Source organism: Salarias fasciatus, chromosome 13 (genome assembly GCF_902148845.1).
Source record: "Salarias fasciatus chromosome 13, fSalaFa1.1, whole genome shotgun sequence".
Lineage (NCBI taxonomy): Eukaryota > Metazoa > Chordata > Actinopteri > Blenniiformes > Blenniidae > Salarias > Salarias fasciatus.
The window spans coordinates 19,470,784-19,489,334 of NC_043757.1; the positions used below are offsets into that span (position 1 = coordinate 19,470,784).

The following is an 18,551-nucleotide window of genomic DNA, read 5'->3' on the forward strand; positions in this document are numbered from 1 at the left end:
AAAAACTGAATCTGGATCATAATGATCCCATTTTTTGCTATCCAGGTAATTTGTCTTACTTTTTTTCAGTTTTCAGGATTCCCAAATCCAGATTAGCAGTGCTCTAAATGGAACATATCACATTGTAAGCAAGCAGCAATGTAAAGAACAACAGGTAGAAGAGTCAACATGGATTCGTTTTAAGAGGTTTTTTTTTTTTTTTTCTGAGACAAACACAAAAGTAACAACAAATAAATTCACAGAAACTGTACTGAAAGAGCCTGTGTCTACTTTATCTACTTTATCACTGTACCAGTTGAACAAATCAAGTGCAAATTACAAATGAAAGCATATACAAAATGATACAAATGGATTTTTTTGGCCAATTTAAAAATTTTGTTACATTTTCTTCAGGAAATCTACCTTGAAATCATCCCCCCCGATCAGGATAATCCTGTTTCTTTTTTTTTTTTCCTTTTTTTTTAATCAAAGTAATCCACATCCTGCTGAAGTGTTTTGAACAACCCAAACTGGCGGTTTGGTAGATATTACAACTAAGATTGGATTACTTGATCTAATCCGATTTCTGAATCCCTCTTTCCCTTTTAATGAACCACTCAGATTACCTTTGAACAACTGGCCTCTGGGTTGTCAGTTCACCCGCGTCCGGATAGTTGATCGGGATGCCACAGAGAGAGGCTTAAGTGGTTCAGCCAGTCAATTAAAGGCACCCTCACCTAATTAACCCCTCTCTCTGTACGACCAGATGCTTGTTGAAAAGGTTATAGACTCAGACGCCAGCATACGTGTCATAGCACAGAATAATGAGAGTCCGATACTTCCAAGCTTTAAAAGACTAGCATACACAAAGACAGCTCCTGAAAAAGAGAATATAATTAGATGCTTACTCCCAGTAAAGGAAAACCTCAGTCTGTGGGAATGGTGCGAGGCTTTGTGAGCTCTCTTAACAAACTGACAAATGGTGCATGGGAGGACAGCGCTTTTTCCACTGTGTCCGACGGTTACCTTGTAAAAATACTTCGGTCCACGGCTTGCAGTTTTCTGACAGCTGGTGGCCAACTGGGGTGGTTTTGTATAGCAACAGATTTTTTGTTTTGTTTTCTTGGACATAGACTTATGCACTCTTCTCAATCCTCGTGCACTGCTGCATTGTTACTGTCAGAAAACTGTAACACAGTATATTACAATCTGATTGTAATGGTCTTGCTTTATAGTATAATTCTCTGAAAAGACAAGTGGTATTGACTGAATAGTCTGTGGTACTCAAATATTCCTTCATTCTTTTTTATTAAGGTGAAGATTTTCTGCGCACCTTTGCAAGGCTAATTGTCATTCCAAGGATGGCTACATGGTTTCCCCTTGATACAATCTGATTCAACTTTTAGAGATCTCAGCACAGAGCTGGTTGTAGTCAAGGTAAAGGAAGAATAAAAGAGTACTGTACCTCATTATATTTTTTTCCTCCCCCAGCATTAACCACCGTGGTCCCTGGTCCACACTTCTTTTTTCCGTATTTTGACATTTTATATCAAATATTTCATTAATCCAGTCTAGCAAGGAGCTGAGAACACTGTTTGAACATGACAGGCTCAAGGGAATGAGGAGGGATGGGCCTTTAATGAAGAGGATAAGGTTTTAGCTTGGGAAAATGAACACCAGCAAAGTGTGGGAATTACTTGGCTTTGAAGTTAATGTTAGAGCTTCAATTAAATTGAGAAAAAGAATCCAGTTTTTTTTTCTTTCTGCACTTTGCACTGTTTAGCAGAAATTGTCACCTTTTTTTTTTACCCCCCATGGAGTCATCATATGTGCCACAGACATCAGCGCCTCTCGATCACGCGTCACACTCCACAAGATGAGAAATTTGGTGTTTGTGCTGCATGTGGGACACGACACTCCTGGCTGGCGGCGGCGTGTGAATGCACATGGTCAAGGCCCATTACCTCATCAGTGAGCGGTAGTACATTCAATACAGAAAATGACTTTTTGGTTCAGTGAAATAAGTGAATCTTTCCCTCCTTATGTGAGGATAAACACTTTCCTTGCCATCGGGAGTGGAAATGTTGCTTACCAGAGCAGCCTGTGCTTCAGTCATTTCATAAAAAAAGATCCATATGAAAATAAAGCATGAGCTTTTTTTCTTTTTTTTTTTTTTTTGCATGAAGTGGGTTCCTTCAGTAATCCCATTTGCACTCTTGCTTTGATGAAGGTTTATTTTTCAGGTCACGATGTGCATCAGGAGTGATCTAAAGATGCAGGACAGTCTCACATTTCAGTGATTCAGCGGAATAACAGGGCAAATTGGCCGTTATCTTCCAAGACCTGGCACCGACTTAAGTGTACATTACAATAGGAGTGGATTTAGTTGAACATCGGTTTTCTTTCTGTCGGAATTCGTCTCAGACTACATTTTGTGTATTTCAGATCTGATCCCACCTCAGGCAGTGGACTGATAACTGATACCGAGTCTGAAACTGATTCACTCTGAATGACTAATGCAATTTTGTTTGTAGACTCAAGCCCACACTAGAGCGGAATATGTTTGGGATGGCTGGGGACTTAAGAATAACAAACAGATGAGCCTTTTTCCAAGGACTTACAAGTGTCCATTTCTTTCACCAGCTTTATTCAACGTATGCTGTTTGGAGAGCTGGAAGCCATTTCCATCTGACTGTTGGCACTCAGGACGAGTCCAGGACGCGTCTGCAGTATGTTGCTAAGCAAGAAGAGAAACACAAGATCACGTTCATATAACCAGCAGCCCAGGCCTAAATCAATCTAACAAGCAGGCTGGAATACCTTCATAACCACAGAGACTTGTTTTATGTATTTATTTGACCTTAATTTACACAAATAATTCACATGCATGGTCAACATGCAAACTCAATACAAACTCAACACAGAAAGACCCAAATCAAGCCAGCATAGAACTGTGACCAAGGAAATTATGTCAGAAAATGAAATTAAAAATCAACATTTTCAGTTTGTTTGGATTACTTTTTTAAAAGTGGATGAATCCAAGTGCACAAAAGGTTACTGAAAATCAACAACTACTGATTGGATATTGTTTTGCTAAAATGTCAATGGAATGATGTGTCGTGGTATTTTTCACCTTTTTAAAATGACTGTCTGTCCTTTCAGTCTTTCTTTAATATCACGAGCAGCACAAATAAAATGTTTGATTATTGTTTCACTGACCTACGTTTTAGAGCTCGGCTTTGTTTTCTATATGGCATTAGACTCTAGTGAATAGAAACAGTGAGTCGCACTGATTAACATTAGCAGGGGCGTCAGCTTGGCTTGCGACTGACCCCAGCTTCTCTCATTAAGATGGACATAAGGGAAGAAGTTTTTGTTGTAAGTTTGGTATCTATATGTTACTGTGCTGTATCACTATCAGGCTAAAAATAACTGGTTTTTCACTTTCCACTCTCAGGAAAACGTCTATTGGAAAGGACACCAAATCAAATGTGTTGCCAAAACGTGCTCTGCACTTGTCTAATCCTTCGCCCCGTGTACCTCTCGTATGAATCCTCTTGACAGCCCCGATAAAACCAGACGCCGCAGGGCTATTTATACACCAAAACCGCCATTTGCATCGGGAAGCTTGTTGGCACGCACAATCACCATTTTCATAACACCCACAACAGGGGCCTCCTGCAAATATTTCCTCAAGTTTGACAGTGCATTTATTCAGCTGGCAGGCCAGGGGAGCAAATGGCTGAGTAACCTTGCATCCCGTCGTGAAGGTTATCACTTTCCGGGCAGTGTTAGAATGTCTTGCAGGTGCGATGACAATTTCACGACCAATTACTCTCCCTCTCACTCATCATTGCTTGACAATGTTGCCCTCCATGAAGTTGAGGATTCCTCTCATTCGAGCTGAACTTGGCCGCTCCCATCCCTCGTGCCGTCACCCCTCTCACACTGCGCACGCCACAGCCACAGTTTAATCAACCGCCTTTTAATGGGTTCATCGCTTTACCCAGTGCTGGATGTTTCCGAAACCGATTATTAAAAAATACTGCCCTTTGCTCGCGAGGACCGCTGCCTCCGTTGTGTTTATTCGGAGTGACACTGCTGGATGGACTCTGCGCTGATGGATGTGGTGAAAGAAGGAAGTCCGCAGCCAGTCCTGGCTGCTCTGAGGCTGTCAGCCTGCCAGCGCTCAGCCGAAACCTCAAATGATTGCATGCTGGTTTTAATGCAGTCATTTGAGGACCCCAGCGGCTGGTAAAAATTGTAAATACAGCCAATAGCACTGCACCACTGTGATTTATGGATGTGTATTTATTTTAGGGCTTTACTAATTAATCCCAGAGTTTGTTGATTTACATAAGGCATGCAGTATTTCCTGTGAACTTCAAAATTGCCTTTATTTTTTGGATATTCCCAGCAATGAAATTGCTTTTATAGCTTTCAAATCGTGCACCGGATCAAACAAACACGATGAAACAGTGGTGTGTTTCTCCTCCTTCGAGGGATGGCATTTCCATCCAAAAGCATACAGTGCGCGGTTAGCCTTTATCAAAGCAACATATGACAGCGACATTTAAGAAAGTGCCTCATTGCACTTGCAAGGCTAATAAAAAGGACTCTTCAGCGCTTCGGGCTTTGTTAATGAATTTCTGAATGAGAAGAGATGGCCGGAGTTTTCATTGGCACTCAGCAGGATTGTACTGTAGCCACACACACCTTGTGATCTCAGTAAATTAGCTGTGAAATGTGGAGTTGTGCTGATGTCAGGTTTTAATTGAAGCTCTTTCTCATTTTTCATTTTTTTTTTTTGCACGAAATAGAGCATGACAAGCCTTTGAAATTGTGAAGTAAATCATATATCATTCTACTCTCCTCCACTTTTTTTGGCCAAGAAAAATGGCAACACATTCATCCAGTTCTTGCCCATGTCAGCCTTCTTCTCGTGCCGGCTCTTTCTCTGAAATACTTACCACAACATATTGACAGAGCACTTCAAAACAAATGCTCAACATAAAGTGTTTGTTCTCTTTCGCAGTCCATTCTTTGCGTGTGCGCGCCCCTAAACGTGTGCCTCTTTCTTATCTTATTGTTCATTATGATAGGTGATACAGCTAAATTGAACTTGTCACCCTGGCTTATGGATGTTTTCCTGCGCGACCTCAAGTTCATCCAGTGGAACACCTGGCAGGAGAAATTGCTGTGGTCTATTTATGTTTATAGTTTTTCGGTAATCGATTTTTATTTGCAGACTGAAAAGAAAAATCTGGGCCACTTTGGAAAGGCTACCAATGCCTCAGCAATCCTTAAGCAGCGTCGTTTTTTTTTTTTTCTAAATCATTTTTTTCTGAAAAGGAAAAAATCCTTTTAACAAACAATTTACATGAAACTTTAATTTTTTGGGGGGGATGTTAAGTGCTATCCAATACAATGCTTAATGGCACCACACACAGACCTTATTGTAGTTTACCAGAATGAGACGTGTCACCATAGGAAAGCCTGATTGTTGCATCTGTTTTCGTTTTCCTGCGGGTCAGTCTGGGGTCTCACTCTGGCATCAGCGCATAGTGTGCAGCCTGAAAATGGGTATTGTAGCAAATAGAGTCATTACAGTATACTTCTGCCTTTGTGAGGGGGGTATTAAGCCTTTTCCGCACAGTTGTGGTCTTCCATTTGCTGCAGGGTATGGCCAGTGATAATTACTACTAATACAATCCCTGTCTAGTAAGTGATAACCTTAGTCCTGTGGTTATTCAAACTTTCCTATTATGCATTTGAAATTGGCCTCCATGCAAGTCAAATCACCATTCATCTATGGCTGAAAGGGGCTTTCTGAGCCCCTCAATGTAATTATATCCATGTGAGGCTATGCCTATAAAACATGCTGCAGCTGTCATTTAATATTTTCATTAAGTGATTGAATATGATTAAAGGTCAGAATTGAGAGGGCTCTGTAACATATTTGTCTCTGATGTGACATTTGTCGACTGCCAGTTTGTGAAAGAACGCCCAGAAATACCAAGATCGATCACTTATAGCAAATAAAAGTAAACAATGTGTTTAAATTACTTCAATTAGAAGGACTTGGAGTGGATCAGGAATGTTTTTTGTGGAAACACATGTGAATAAGGTGAAGGATTTGTGGAAGGTCCTGTTTAGAGATAGAGAGATATGCTTTATTAATCCCGGATTGGGAAATTCAAGTTCATTCTGTTTTCACTGTGCTTGTTGTGAACGGCTGCTCACTCGGCTTACGAATTCTCTGCTTCTTCTAATTAAACTTCTGCAGCCATCTAAATGAAGCAGAATGCACACTTTGGATTGCGCCCCTTGATTGGCGAAGTGCCCACTGGAGTGCAGTGCGATTATGCGTGAATGTCCACTGAGTTTACATTTATTAATTCCCATCACATCACTGCAGGCTGCTATGAAGTGACCATATACAGTGCAGAGAAACACTTGATGATAGCATCTGCCCCAGGATGATCAGAGATGAGCTATAATTAATACTCATATGAACCTGGACTGATAATCCATCAATATATTATCGCTATCTTTACACTTAAAGTCTATCTGCCTCTGGCTTTTCTGATTGTGCCAATGCTTCCTGAGGTTATCACAGATGCTTCAGGCTGAGGACACCAGTGATGTGACTAGTTAAGAGGGAATTTATTAACCACAGCGTCCTTTGATTCACATTGCTACTGAGGATTTTTTTTTTCACAAGTTATGTCCAAAATATGTAAAATATCCACAGCCAGTACTTTACAACTAGGTGGTTTTGTTTTAATTTTAAATACAAGTTTTAGAAAAATTATATGCTGATGCTGGATGTGATGCAATCTTTATAGAACCTCAGCAGAACAGATCCAGAGTCAGAGAAATTTAAGAAAATCCTCGCAAACATCTCTCACATGAAGCATCAGAGTAAATGGAAGAGGATGCAGAAGAACCAGGCCTGAGCATTTCTAGCCTCTTTAACAGTCCGAACAGTTGAGGTGCACCTGAGGGAAAGGTGGTAAAAAGTTCAAATGAAGCCCACCGACGACCAGGAGAAACATTCATTAATTGTTCAAATCACTCTGTTATCAGCTAATCCTTGTTTCTCTTGTGTTTCTGCACCCCTGCCGCAAAGGTCACCGGTGTGATGCATGCTGAAAATCAAAAGATCAAGAGTTCAAGAGTTCAAGCAGAAGAGCTGAGCTTCCAGCAGAGAAACGATGCATACCAATGACGTCCCTCAGTTTCTTTCTCTTCTGCTTTATTATGAGTCTTAACTAATCATGCTTTTGAGCTGTGAGGTGAATTACTTGAATTTCTGAATTTTTTTTCAAGAAAAATCCTTTCACGTGACCAGCAAGAGGGAAGAGACTCTTGAGGGGGGCTTTGAAATTGTCACAGATGTGTGGGAGACGAGCTCTCGCAGTGGATGGTATTTGTTTCCTTGACCCTTTGCAGACTCCCACTGCATGGTTTGATATAATCTCGAAGGCAGCGAGTTCCTGAGACCTTCAGCTTAAGAAGTGTTCTCTGGCCTTTGGAAAACAGCCATCATTGATCATCGCTGTGCTGGCATAGATAAGATAAAACTCAATGGATTGGATTTGTCTTTTCACTTTGTCTTTGGACTTAAATGGCATCTGCAATAATGTCCAGGACTAAATGGAAAGATCTTTCACGTTCTATATCTCTGTCCAGCCTCTCATTTACGGACTCTGTCCACGCTTTTTTTCCCCCCTCCCAGTGGGGCAGTTTGAGCGTGGCTGTTTTCTCACTAGAGAGTATCTCAATGGCTTTTTACTGTCCATTAAGGCACATCAGCCATGACATGTGTTAATAATAAGGAATATCTCAGCTTAACGGCTGCCGCCAGTGATCCGGACTGTCAGTGTCAGATGCTGAATGAAATCCTGAGCGGAGAGCAGCTTTTAGCACCTTGCTGCTGACTGCATTGATGAATGAGCTCATGAAGCCGGATGTCATGTTACGTCAACACGGGTGTGAGAAGCTATTGGAAGCTGTGTTTCACTTTGATGAACGTTAATGTACAGCACACGGCATTCAATTGACGGCCATGGCTTGACTGCCTCCAAATGTTGGAATGCTTTTGGGCGTCACACTGGAGCACAAGTTGCTCCAAACAGCAGGTGGACACATCAACAGCCTCTCCTCTGACTGCTGTGTGAGTGTGATTGACACTGTAAAGTGCTTTAGCGATTGGTAAGATGAAAATGTGCCATGCGAGTGCAGTCCGTTTGATTGTCGGGGTTCTTTATTTGCTTGGCAAGTGATTGTTCCTTGGTTTATAGCTGTGCCAAAAAAATATTTCAAGTAGTGAAGTGAAGGAAGCTGACCTCCACAAAAAGGCTTCTGATTCACCCTGCCTCAAAAATGTATTTTGAAGTGAGAGATCAATACATGTATATCGAGTAGGGCTGTTTTGTGACAAACAACATATAACATATCCTAAAAAATATTTGATTGCTGATGATTTTTTAAGTGTCTTGCCGTGTTCAGAGCATCATCCACCTCTTTACTTTCAGTGGTTTCCAACCTGCATGGAACATGGCGATCTTGAGGGCAGCTGCGTTTCATTTCCTGCCCCAAAGATGTTGAATTGTATCTGCACGTGTTGAAGTGCACTGATACTTTCTATCTTCACGTTTTTATTACTTTGAATGTCCTGATTTTGCACATCTGAATGTGTTTGAATATATGTGGGCGAATCAGACACTGAGGGTAAACTACAGGGGCTCCAAAGTAAAAAGGTTCTGTGCCACTTCTTGTAGAATATGCCACTACAATAGCGGGCATGTAATGATCTCTCTCGGGCTGTCTTCTCCTGCAGTGTCCTAGACACATTTGTTCAGCTTGGAACCTCTTTCAGATTCTTTTTCCCCCCTTTGATTTTCCATTGCAAGAGGGTATTATGGGTGAGCAGACGTTAATATTGTTCAAACCCCGTGCCAAGCCGAGTGTGCAGCATCAGCTCGTTTTGTAATTGAAGCCGCTGTCGTGTTTAGAAACTTTGCTGAGTTTATTGTGATGACGAGCAGGTGCATATTATTGTTTTAGCTCAATGATCTAACTGTGTCTAATAAAGTTTTATTAGCAAACCCTGACTTAATAAGTCCTTTATTGTCGAACACAACAGAGTAGCGTACAGATAGTCACTCTTACATGTTTTTTTTTTTTTTTTTTTTTTTTAATTTAACTGAAATATTTTATACCACCCTGAGCAGTGTAGCACCCGAACAATACCCACCACAAGAACATTGATTATGGCCGGATTAAAGGTGTTTCATGCAGGCTCTGTGGTTCACAATTGGACCTGCATGGTTTTTAACTCCATAAAAAAAGGAAATGCCCTCATGAACTGAAGAGTCGATGCCCAAGTAGTGAGCTTCAAATTCTGTTGGCGCTGCTTTTTCCAACATCTTAAGTGCTTATGTTGAGCAATATGCACAGTCGGATTTTGCAGACTATTAACATTTTCACATTCTCACACCAGAGTGCTGGTTTAGCAGAGTGTGATGCCGAAAACAACTGTGCAAAAATATATTCGCTCTCTGCCTTAACTCATAATTTTTCTAAAATTTGTTAACGTTGTAGTCTGCTAAGAGGCGCAACGCAAGCTTCTGCTTGTGACTTTGAATGTACAGTGTTTACCTTGTGCAGCATTCCCAAGGGTCTGAGCTGTACGATACCACGCGGTAATTACAGTAAGCAGTGTGGAAGTGTTCATGGAGACATAACCATTCAGCTTCATCTGTACAGACGCTCCTCTAGGGGGGAGAAGAAAAAAAAACTTAATGTGTTATTGCTTTTTTAATCTCGGTTGCATTTTTTCATCTAATTCTGTGGACTGTTCAGTTTCTTTGCATTTTTTTTGATTTTCCCTTTTCATGTTTGGTGAAAGACAAGCTCCTTAAATGAGGTCAGACCTGGAACCAGTAATACAACTATTAATATGCATAATATAAACATTCAGCCTCTGACCCCCCATTCAACACACACACACACACACACACACACACTCTCACACACACACACACACACACACACACAGAGGTGGGTTAAGAGGGTCATTATATCTTTCTGTGTGGCTGAGATGCTCAAGGTGTCAACCTTTTGTTAAATTAATTTTGGCTGTAGGTAATGACATTGATTTTCATTTATTAAAAAAAAAACTCATTTGAATATAACTCAAGAGTGCGATTTTTTTTGTTTTTTTTTAATGGAAACAAATAGATTTGAAAACCTGACGGCTGTTTAAATATGAACCTTCTTTTTAGTTGTGATTATATTCAGATATTCTGTGTTTTTTTTCTTTTCTCATATTACTTAGATTAACCAATGCCCTCTACTCGGCATAATCACCAGACGATGAGACAAGTAATTAAGAGTGTGGTGGAGCAGAGAGGGTGGGTTGAAGTTGTTGCCCCTTTATAATTCAGTGCGTCCCTAAAGCAGATGTTCCCCCTTGAGTACAAAACTGAATTGTACCATGAACCGTTTTTTATGCACGTTTGAGTCGAACAGGCAGCATGGCTCTGTCTTAAAGGGAAAAAAAGAAAAGACGTTTAACTACCACCCGCCGAAGCCAACAAGTGAAAGCTATATGGTTTCTGTCATGCGTTTGAAAGCAGTGTGTTCTCTTACAAGAGTACAGGAACCTATTTTTCCTACTGTGTGATCAGGTGACAGATAAGATGTCTCCCAGTGTTCTGACTCGGTATGTTCAGTTTAGCTAAAAAGCCACACAGACACTGCTGTTTATGAAACTGTGACATTTTCAGACTGCAGTTGTCATTATAACCATGCTAATTCGCCGTTGTTGCCCACTCAAGTTTAAATTTGGCTCTTTGTGGCCACTGAGCTAACGAAGTTTGACATTTCTGCCATACACACTCATGATTAACCCTCGTGAAGGATTTGTCAGTGTTTGTCGGGATCCACTGACAAATTTCCAGATTCATCCTTCACATGACAAAACAAGGAGCAGAATGAGGACTTGCCGGCCCTCGGACGAGATTACTAAATGTCATAGGCGATATTTCTGTGGTTTCTCCCACAGCCACTGGGAGAAGCCATTTTAAAGGTAAAGAGAATCACCATTTGGACTGGAGAGGCATTCTGTGGGCTGGGTTATTATCCTTACAAGAAAAAAAAATCAAATTGGATTTCTGCATCCTTGTTGTTTACTAAAATATAAAAATGTATTATAGGGCTGAGCAGTTGTTTTAATTTGACACTTGGCTTGTACTTTGGAAGGAAATCAAACCAGTGCAGTAAGCTGCAGTGGAACCAAATAAACATTCTCCGTTGTCCTGCATCGCTCTTCTCTTTTCGGATGGAGAGACTGGATGTACCACTTGGCAGTCATACTTCAGGGTAAACAACGTCTTGCATTCAAACTTAGCCCATCTACTATTTTCTCATTGCTCTAATATTTTCACTCCCACCCCCGTGCTCCGCTTCTCTCCTGCTTCATATCTGCCCTTTCCATTTCCATGTTTCCTTTCACACAGTTTGTCATTTCCCTTTCTTTTTCTTCCTCTCTCGTTCTCTCTCACTCTCTCTCTCTCTCTCTTGCACACTCCACTCTTTTCTCTTGTTGCCTTTGAAGTGCTAAACAATGAAGGGGCTATACTCCCTGTTAGGCTCATAGGAAAATCCAGGCTGAAGCTGCATGGCACTGTGCAGCACAGCAGAATCTTGTCCTCTGGACCGCAGGGGGATGGGGAGGCGGGAGGCGGGAGGAGGCATCAGCGGTACTGTGCGCATGCAGTGACAGTGACAATAGCTGCACAGAGCCTTGATCCTCCAAAGCCTTCACCAGATTCCATTAGCACAGCGTGGCTGATGAACGCTCTGACTCCCCCGTCTGCGAGCAGTTTGATCGTTGGACCTTGACAATCGTCCATTATGAGACAGTATGTATACAAGACAATCAGGTAGTAATTATAGAGGCTTGAGTATCTACATATGAAGACTGTACTGATTTTGAGGGTCGGTGAAAAGCATTTCATTAAGTAGGAAGATGAGTTCGTCCAGTGTCTTTGTGCTTTACTTTCTGTTTTTTTTTTTTTTTTTTTTGTGGTCCTTGCTTGCTGCAACTGACATGTCCATATGATGAATGCTTTTCATTACAAAATACTCAAAATGGGAAATGAAGGTGATTAGTGCTCCTGGAAGCAGCCCGTGACTGCGACACACACACCAGGCATGTGAGACGTGTGTTTACCCCACATGCTTCTTGACGTCCCTCACTCAGCCTGCCATCTGATAAAGCTTCTTCCGTGACTACCGTCTTCATTTTTGTGCATATTTGTCATTTTGAATGCTAATACATGCATGCATTCATACATAGAGAAAATGTTCTGCAGTTTTCCACCAGTCATTCATTCAATGCAGGCAGGTTTCGTCTCCACACAACATTTTAATGCAAATGACTTTTTCACTTATAATGATTTCAGATTTTTCTCTGAAACTCATACAGCGGTTTTTGTTTTCCATTCTCATGTGATTCTCACTGTGTCTGTAACTTATGGATGGCTTCACTCTCAGCAGGGCTGCTCGGTTTCATTGAACATGTTTAATTTGTTTGATTTCTCCAATGAGGTGAACAAATGTTAAGACCCTTTCAGGGTGAGAGAACCGTCTGAATTCAAAAGCTTTCTGCAAGACGTTTCACTCCGTTAGAAGCTCATCTTTATATTCCCAAAGCCTTTCCTGAAGACCTTGAGAGGCTGGTGTTAATGTGCAGGTCACTTGACAGTTCTCATAAATCTTTTAATTGATAATTGGCAGGGTTGTTGTTTCTTTCTGTGTCAGTGTTTGAATGTTTTCACATCACGTCTTAGATTGATTGGCATGACTGCAATTTAACTTGGATGGTCCTTTCCAATAACATCATAAATTGTTTGCCAATTTACTGTCGGTCAGATTAGGAGATTAATATTAATGTTTTCTTCTTTTACTTCACAGATATTTTTGTTTGTCTCTCCATGGGATCGAGTTCACAGTGTGATTGTTGTGATGCACTTAGAGTTAATACACTGAAGATTTAGCGTTGCCAGAACAACGGCTTATGTTTGGCATTTAATATAATTGAATAAACATGTTTGATTTAATGTGGTCGCCCAAATTTCAAGTTGCTGAATGTGAGTGTGTGTGGTAGTCTGTCTTTCTGTGTTGCCCCGTCATGGACAGGTGGCATTTTCAGGATGTACGCTGTCTTTAATCCCACAGGCAGCTCGGACGAGCTCAGGCCCCACCGGGACTCTGAATTATCCCTTTAGAAGATGAATTGATGAAAAATCCACAACTTTGTTGGGTTGTGTCATCTCTATCTGCACCATATTTTTGACAAATAAATCAAAGTTTAGATGATCAGGGGTGGAATTATAATGGAGCTTTTGATTCCTGTCATAGGGACAATAAATGCCAAATGAAATTTTGTCCACACTGAGATCTGGGAATTGCCATTAAAGTGTTGTGTTGGATCCGATGGCCTTAAGGCCAGTAAACCTGACCAACACAAGCTGAATTCAACAGGAATGCTTGAATGCTCTCTACATGGTTGATGAAAGTGCCATTTATCTCCTCTGCTCTGGTCACAGCTGAAAATATATCAACAGGATGTAATTTATACAACAATACTATAATACTGCAAATCATTTCAGTGTATTTCTACTTGAAAATGAGAGTCAAGTGAGAATGATGAAAGTCTCTGAATGTTGGAAGTGATTCAGACAAGAAGAAATGTCAAACAAGATATCAAAAGAGCATCATGTTGAATTACAGTAGTCTGTATCGGTGGTTTCATTCTTCAGACACTTAACCTTAATTAAGGAATCAACAGGTGAAGGTTTTTGAGGACGACACTACTGGAAGAAAGGCAAAAAAAAAAAAAAGAAGAAGTTTGGCATGAATGAGCCGCTCACTGTGCCTACAGTGAAACATGCAGGATGCTCTCTCTCTCTCTCTCTCCCCCCGCTGTGAAGCTGATGTGCAGCTTCTGGAATTTAATGTATGGAAAGCATGAGGAAATATGAGAGTTGCCCAGACATTTTAGACAAGGATTTCTAACAACAAATCAGAAAAGTAGGACAGCGACCCACAGAACACATTCAGCTGCACAAAAGCATGATTGAAGTGGACTGTAAAAAGTGACCAGAAATGAGCTGCGACCTCATTTCCATTAAAAAAAAAGATGGTGGAAACGAGCTGAAATCTGTGACTTCGAAGAGAACTCCTGCAAACCTGAAAGAGCCTCAACACACAGTAGAAAAAGAAATATGGATACAGTTTATGTGGGTGTTATTTAAATTTTTCTTTAATGATGGACTCTTTCTTTAAATATTCTAATCTACCAGTTTTTTTTCTTCATTTAAAATTCACTTCTTAATATAATTGTGACCAAAATCGAGGGTTTCTAGCAAGTTTTGCTAGATTCTTATTTGCATATCAGTCTCCTGTGGTCTCTAACAGTGATTAATGTTCTCAATTTGGATGTTTAAAAGTGTAATGCACCAGGTGAACAAGTCATTTAAAACAAAACCTTCACAAAGTCAAATTCCTCAAGTCGCAACGCTGCAGCATGCAACTTTCTCTCACGATGTCTCAGCTTTGCTGGAGAAAATGAGATTTGAGTGAGATAAAAGAAAAATCACCCGGGATCCTCCATGATACTCAACCTTTTCTCACTCACGGCTGCTCCCTATCTTTGCTCACAAACAGCTTCAAGTGTTTGTAGGCCAGTAACTGCATGCATCACTGAGCACTTTAATAGAGACTGACAGAAATGTGGAAGCATGAAGGTAGGCTGCCTCAGAAAGAGCTTATGAATTATAGTTGCATTTGCAAAGCAGTGAGTAGATCATTGTGCTGCTGAATGACTTACAGCATGACTCTGCATTGGGTTCTTTATAATTGTCATCCATCAACATATGCACTGTGAAAGTAACACCACATGTCTTTTTTTTCTTTTTTAGGTGTGTGCATTTGATCAAAGACGGGATGTGGTGTGATCACAGGAAGTCAAATCAGGTATTTCTATGTCTGTATCTTAATATTTGTGCAGTTTTTGTGACCTATAAAATATTTGGTGTGTTTCTGTTGCTTGTATGCGTGTGTGCATTAGTGTCCCTTCACTCAGCCAGTCAATTACACTGTGATTTTTGCTGTGGCAGAGCAGAGTGGGACATCTTAGAGGCTTACTGAATCAGACAGGATGGACCACTGAGGGTTTTAGAGCAGTTCTTTACCATGTTTTATTCATGACCCTAAGATGATTCACCCTGACATTTGGTGATGCTCTCTGTCTCAAGCAAATCTCTTTCCATCATAAAACTGCTTGTCTAGTGCGCACCTGGTAAATATTTAAGCGGTTCCCAGTCAGTTTTGACCATTCCCTTGATAGTCCGTGTCCCAAGCCTGCATTGTGTCGTGTTTGGATTAAGAATTTCGTGGGTGACAAAGGTCTACCTTTATCTTTGATGCCAGTACAGAAGGAGGACCTTGAATCTCAAAGGCGAGCATCAGAAAAGTGCAGTGAAGGCGGTATCCAGAATAACTTAAAAGTATTGATAGTGGTGAAGATTTTCATTATTTACTGCCAAAATATATTTTCAAATTTAGTGGTACTCTTGTAGCTGGAATAAACATTAATAACTGGTGTCAATAAATATCAGTTGAGAAATATTGCAGTTTGATATTTTGGATGATTCTGAGAAAATCATGGACTGGATGGTCAAGATGTCACAAACATTATAGGATTCGTGGTTATGACAAGTACTGTATGGATGCCAAATCCTATCTGGGTCTACAGGTTAGAAATATAGAGAGTTTTTATTGATTATATTCAAATGATGTGGCAGTCAGAAAACACTCCTGTATTACCATATTTCCGTTGCGCTGCTTCGAAGTAAACCGCTTTCCTATGCATGCTGGGAGGATCTAAAATCAATCTGAGGTTGGCAAGGATTTTGATAGAATTGTTTTAAAATGGCTGTTTGGATGATCGATTCTGCTGATATTTGTTTAGTGTGAATCCTTCTCTGGCTGTATGTTTTCTTTTCTTTCTTTTTTCTTTAATTCTCACCTGAAAACGTTGCTCAGAGACACCAGATGCAGGTATTCCACTGTTTTATCAGCGCAAATTAGGAATCCTGTGATAATTTCAGTGTCTCTCAGTATCTCATTCTCTGCTTGCTTATGGTCCGCTTCTGTCTATTTTTCTTTTTCTGTTGTGTCAATAGAAAAAAAAAAAAAAAAATCTAGTGCTGAATCTCTGAAAGTCGGGAGCCCATGGAGCTCACTCAGACGTGCGCACGGAGCTGCTATGCCCACATATTGTCACTTACTGACAGGTTCAGAGTTGTGTGTGAACTGAGGAACAAGGAGGAGAGAGATGAGAGATGGGATAAATAAAGAGGCAGTGGTGCAGGAAGTGGGGCATGTACCACAGCATTGGGGGGGATATAGGATGAGCAAGTGGTTGAAGCGTAAAGGCGAGTGGGGAAAGAGCTGATGGGGTTCAGATGGTTATACTCAGAGCATGTTCAATCAAGTACGGGTGCAGACCTCAGGCTCACTTGCAGGTAAAACGGGAACTGGCTTCTCCAACTGGATGTATAAGGTTTATCCAAGGTCGCATCAATGCTGTCAGTTCAATGACTGCACTAATGTGTTGAAGACATAGTGGAGATGCTGTTTGTTTGGCTTCATTGTTTTTACGTCAATGTCATTGTTGTCTTCTAAAACAGCCGTTGTTTTTTCATGAGTTGTCAATCTTTTTTGTCAATAGAGATGAAATCGAAGTGAGGAATTTAAATTCGGTGCGTTTCTTTAGCGTTACTGTGCTACTTATATATTCCCTTTTTTTTTAAACCCTTAATGCATGCCTCAACATTGTAAACCTTGCATTAATTAAATGTATTTATGGATGTAGTTTCACTTATCTCCAATTCCATGTGGATGTTTTCACCAAGTAGAAAACAGAGGGTCAAAAGGAGGCTATCTGTCAGTTTGGCCCTTTTTTTTTTTTTTTTTTTTTTTTTTTTTTGTTTGCGAGTGTGCGTGGAGGGCATGTGAATGTGTTCATGCTGGAATTTGTCTTCCTCACTGGGACGTGAATCTATTCCCCATTAGAAAAATCGTGACATTCTTAAGTGAAGACATGTTTCAAGGTTTTGGTTAAAGCGAATGCAAGGGATCGGAGGTGGTGGGAGTTATGGTGAAGGTTATATGAAGTCCACAGGAAGCAAAGATGAATCAATAAAATGTTACCCTGAAGGTAATGACTGCAGTGCGTGTGCGCGTGTGCGCTTGTGTGTGTGTGCCACTGTGGGACACAGTGTAACAACCGTTACATAACCATAACATACCTTCCAATAATCCAATCATTTTGGCCATTCTGATTGTGAATAATCCATATATATAAATAACACGGACAAGCATTAGTGAGTGTTTCATAGTCGCCTCCTTGAATGAATGAATATGACTGCCTATTTGTGATGCAAAGTGCGGAAGGTAAACTGTTATGTTGATATAACCAGTCATAATTCGTATGTTTGCAATAAGTCAGCACGGAATGAGTTACCATAAATCATACAAGCATAACTTATTTATGTGTGTGTGTATGTGTGTGTGTGTGTGTGTGTGTGTGTGTGTATGTGTGTGTGTGTGTCTGTGTGTGCGGCCCTCCTGACACTTGCTCCAAAATTGACTGCTAGTTGAACTGGAAGTGGAGTTGTAACAGGTTCAGGAAACATACAACACATGCGGCGCGTCGGTGCAGAGTGCACAGCGGGATGAAATTACCTGGAATAATGTTTTTTTCTGTTTGTTGTTTCACAGTGAAGGTCACCCAGTCAGTCCTTTGTATTCAGAAAATGTCTCTCGCTCAGTGTTTCAGCTCTGTGTTGTGTTTTTATATGCGGTCAGTATGAAGCAGCTTCATGTCGTACCGTAGCTTTAAATCATTCTGAAGTTGCGGTGACACAATCGTGACCAAGAAGTAAGTGTGTGTATATATGTGTGTGTGTGGGTAGGTGAGGGAGAGGGATTTGAAAAATGGGGGAAAAAAACAACAACAAAAAAAAACTTGTTGAATTCTTTTAACAAGAGTTTGGAGGTTGAAAAGATAAATACTAAAGGTTGGTCTAAATCAATAGACTCCTTAATCTATTTTTACACAGCGGACTGTGGTGAAGAAGTTAAACTGGTCTATTTCCCATAATTAGAAACAGTTGCTCTGCTCTATTTAGAAATGTTGAGTGGATTTGTCCAAACATATTTATTTGCTGCTGTCTCAGGGTATTTCCAAACCAAGTCTGAAATTTCGTGCGTGCCATTTTAGCAGGACGAGGCAGGTACATAAATCATTTTCTGACAAATAACTGTGTGCATTGAAGAGACCTTTATGCTTTTCTCCTTTATGCATTTGCTCAAGTGCCTTTCATATTCAGTAAATGATTTTACACAATCAAAGGGCAAAGGAATCAAGTGATTTTGTCGTCTTTTGTCGATGTATAAGTTCATATGGCTCATTTTGTGAACTCAGTCAC

The 18,551-nt window shown here is 40.5% G+C and overlaps 1 protein-coding gene across 1 annotated transcript in view; it reads left to right on the forward strand.

Annotated features, from left to right (window-relative positions):
* The window catches only part of LOC115398974 (protocadherin-15-like), a 209,101-nt gene that overhangs the window by 16,177 nt on the left and 174,373 nt on the right, over positions 1 to 18,551 (forward strand). The window contains exon 2 of the mRNA XM_030106055.1: positions 14,976 to 15,030. The gene's annotated coding sequence lies outside the window, so the exon portion shown is untranslated. The remainder of the gene's footprint in view (positions 1 to 14,975; positions 15,031 to 18,551) is intronic.